Source organism: Camelina sativa, chromosome 12 (assembly GCF_000633955.1).
Source record: "Camelina sativa cultivar DH55 chromosome 12, Cs, whole genome shotgun sequence".
Taxonomy (NCBI): Eukaryota; Viridiplantae; Streptophyta; class Magnoliopsida; order Brassicales; family Brassicaceae; genus Camelina; species Camelina sativa.
Window position 1 is genome coordinate 10,226,132 of NC_025696.1, and position 4,095 is coordinate 10,230,226.

A 4,095-nucleotide genomic window follows, 5' to 3' on the forward strand; every position below is an offset into this window, starting at 1 on the left:
TAGACCATGAGATAATCTAGTAGTCCTATCGGCCAATATTAAGCGGAGGTTGCATGACTTGTATTCGTTGAATCCTAGCCTCTGAGCTACAGAGAGTGGCATGAGGCTTACTGAAGCNGAGGAGCGTTATATTGACTTTGTCCTTCACCTTGTTTGGGATCCGCAGGAGTGACCTCAGCTGGTTGGTCGACTTGCTGCTCAATCGCTTGCGTGTTCTGATACATGTTCCGTTGCTCGTCACACTGCATGTCATCGACTCTGGATTCGCCATGGTCCGAGACCAACACAACAACCTCGGTAGGCTGATAATCACCTTGATGTTCAACTTGCTGCTCAACCTCAACCTCATGCTCATCTCAAGCTGCAAAACGACGCGCTGATCTATGACTAGAAGAGGCTCTGGAACCTCGCGAAGCGCGTCTCCTTCTCTCCCTGGACTCATGTGACGAGTGGCGTGAAGGAGCGGGTGAAAGCGGACGCTCCCGTGACACATATGAAGATTGACGTGCTGGGGAAGGAACCGGAGAGAGTGTTCTCTGACGAGTTCGCTCGATGGAGACTTCGTGTGTGGCTCGAGAGAGGGGCTCGATCGGGTGTTGGCTTGAGTGGCTCGAGTGTGGTAGTTGGAGCGTGTGCGGAGTGAGATTGGCTCGAGTGTGACAGCGGAGGCGTGGCTCGAACGAGTGCAGAGTGATGAACCTCTCAGGATGGGTCGAGTCTGATTCCACGCCGTCGGTTGAACCTTGCTCGAGTCGACGATGGTTGAGAACGCACGGTGGTGGTTGAACTCTGCAACACCTCTTCTTCATTATCCCAAACCTCTTCCTTAATTTTCTTGGAGGAGAACTTCTCATTGTACCTTGGAGATTCTTGATTTGCCCACTCATCTCCTTCACCATAGCTGTTAACTCTTTCACTGAATCCCTTAGAATTTGAATATTTTGGAGTTCATGCAAACTGTCAAGCGCGGGAGGACTTGACTCTTGCGGTTGGTGAGGTTTAGGAAGCAGGTGTTGACGCTTAGGGAGGGTAACGACTGCACTTGAATTGGAGAATGGTCGAGTGACACTTTGAGTTTTCTCTTTGGTTACCAAAACCTCAGTTTCTACCTCATTCACACTCTCAAAGAAGTCAAACCCAGCTTTATGATCTTTCTCTTCAATCACGAAGGTCTGCCCATCAATAGTTGGTTTCTTCTTAGAATCCTTAATGTCAAACTTCATCTTGAAGTTTTTACCCAGATTGAGATCAATCATCCCTTTCTTGACATCAATGACTGCTCCAACTGTAGCTAAGAAAGGTCTTCCCAGGATTAGTGGATCTTTAGGCTCTTCATCCATTCCCAGCACCACAAAATCAGTAGGAATCTCAGCTTGTCCAATTTTGATGGACAAGTTCTCTAGTAGACCATGAGATAATCTAGTAGTCCTATCGGCCAATATTAAGCGGAGGTTGCATGACTTGTATTCGTTGAATCCTAGCCTCTGAGCTACAGAGAGTGGCANTTGCTGACTTAGCAAGAGGCGGTCAAGCTTGTCATTGACATACTTAAGGTCCCTCTTGTACTTCTCCTCAGACCCAGCGTCGCCGCGAACTGTGTGGTCATAGTCCTTATTGTAGTTGCCGTTAGACTGAGCGAGATTCTCAACCAGTTGCCATCCTTCCTCAACGACTTTGTTCAAGAAATTACCGTTAGAAGCAGTGTCAAGCAGCATACGTATCTTTGGTAGTACACCACGGTAGAGAGTGCTCAGCAGTGACTCGTTGCTGAAACCATGGTGTAGACACTGGCTGTGGTAACCCTTGAAACGCTCCCAGGCTTCACAGAATGATTCTGAGCTCTTCTGAGTAAAGCTAGAAATCATATTCCTGAGACGTGCTTTTCTGGAGTTGGAGAAGAACTTGGCCAAGAACGCTTTCTTGCAACCATCCCATGTGGTGATTGATTCCTTGGGAAGGTTTTTCTCCCATTGATGAGCCTTGTCTCCCAGGGAGAATGGGAAGAGGCGGAACTTGTAACCGTCCTCACTCACGCCGTTGATCTTGGTGAGACTGCACAGATGGTCGAACTCGTCCAAGTGGTCGAGTGGATCCTCCATAGGTAACCCGTGGAACTTGTTTCCTTGGATCATGGAGATCAGACCACTTTTGATTTTGAAGTTGTTGTTCTGCACGGCGGGAGGGACGATTCCAGCACGCTGAGTATGAGTGTTCGGTGCATCCCCAGCACCAATGTTTCGCGGTCCCAGATGTGGTTCATTATGTTGTTCCATAGTGACTGGTACGGGATGATCGTCGGAAGTACGAGCTTGTCGTGGACGTTGCAACCGATTGTTTTCGTCGATAACAGGAAGGAGATTCTGATGCACTCAATCTGGTGTGCATGCAAGGTTGCAATCAACAGGTGCCTGAGGTGCAAGACAAACTAGCAGACAACCAAAACAAGTCAGTACCCAGAATGATAAGTGTAACAGAACTTAATCTTGCAAAACTTTTAATCTTAAATGTAGCAAAACAAATCCCAAATGGCAACGGCGCCAAATTAATACTAGGATTTTTGTGTGCCTATCCTAGTAGGTTCAATTACCCTTATGTAGTTGTAATACTTAAGGTGTCAATCCAATTGGGAATCTTTACTATCACTCAAGATGCAATCAAGAAATCACAAGTCAAGCCAATTCAAAGAGAGTGTTTTTATCTAACAATCCCAGAACAGTCAAAATGCAAAACGGAAATGAGTCACAGAACTAGAAACGAGAATGCATGACGAGAAGCTAAAATGAATGAAAACGGAAACGAGTCTAAGCATAAACTAAAAAGCAAGAAACGAAACAGTCTCAGGAATGTAATAAAAATCAGAAAGAAAGAAGTCCTAAGGATGGGAGTAATTGATGTCGGTGGAGTATCCTAGTCTATAGAGTGTTTAACATGCCACAAGCAAACCATTCCTAAACAAAATGAACAACACTTCTTAGCTACTCAAACTCAACCACTTCCAAACCTAGCTCTCGCTAGAGAAACATGATCAAGCATGGCATGAAAAAACAAGTTCATTCACATCAACAAATATCCTAGACAACTAATCTCTTAGGCTAGGAACGTAAGTCTCTGGCACTAGTTGGTCAGACATTTCATCGAACAACTTTTGGGTGCGAAAATATCTAAAACCTAGTTCCAATTGATCAGAGAGAAACTAGTATTTCTAACTCTAGTCCATAAGGGAATCATACAATCAATGCTTAAACAGTCTACATCCTAAGATCATCCACCTAATCTATACCATCCTCAAGAACTACCACACTACTCAGATCCAAAAATCATTGTCAAGGATGCAAACACAGAAAATATTGAAACAAGCATTATTAGGTAGATAAAAATAAGATGAACAACTTTGTAGAAGGAATCAAATGCAAAATCTGAATAAATCTCAAAGATATCGGAATACAAGTCTTAGAACGTATTTTTGTGGCTAGCTTAAAACCTTCTAGGAAAGAAAACAATATGAGATAAAAGATAAGATGTCTCAACCAAGACTTAACAAAATGTATTTATAGTGAAAATATGGCCCTAAAACTTAAAACGACAAGGTAAAGCGTCGGTTCGGTAATCTCCTGAAGCGTGTGAAACCAAACGTTTTTCTTCCCAACATGTGCGATCGAATCCGTGCGCGTCAAATGGAATGTAATGTCATCATGGCTCGGATGGACGGCTGAGGAGCATGGCTCGATCAGACAAGCTGGAGTGCGTGGCGGGGGAGCATGGCTCGATCAAACAAGATGGAGTGCGTGGTGGGGGAGCATGGCTCGATCAAACAAGCTGGAGTGCGTGGCGGGGGAGCATGGCTCGATCAGACAAGCAGGAGTGCGTGGTGGGTGAGCATGGCTCGAGCGTGGTGTATACGCATCCACTAAAACAATGATAACNAACATGTGCGATCGAATCCGTGCGCGTCAAATGGAATGTAATGTCATCATGGCTCGGATGGACGGCTGAGGAGCATGGCTCGATCAGACAAGCTGGAGTGCGTGGCGGGGGAGCATGGCTCGATCAAACAAGATGGAGTGCGTGGTGGGGGAGCATGGCTCGATCAAACAA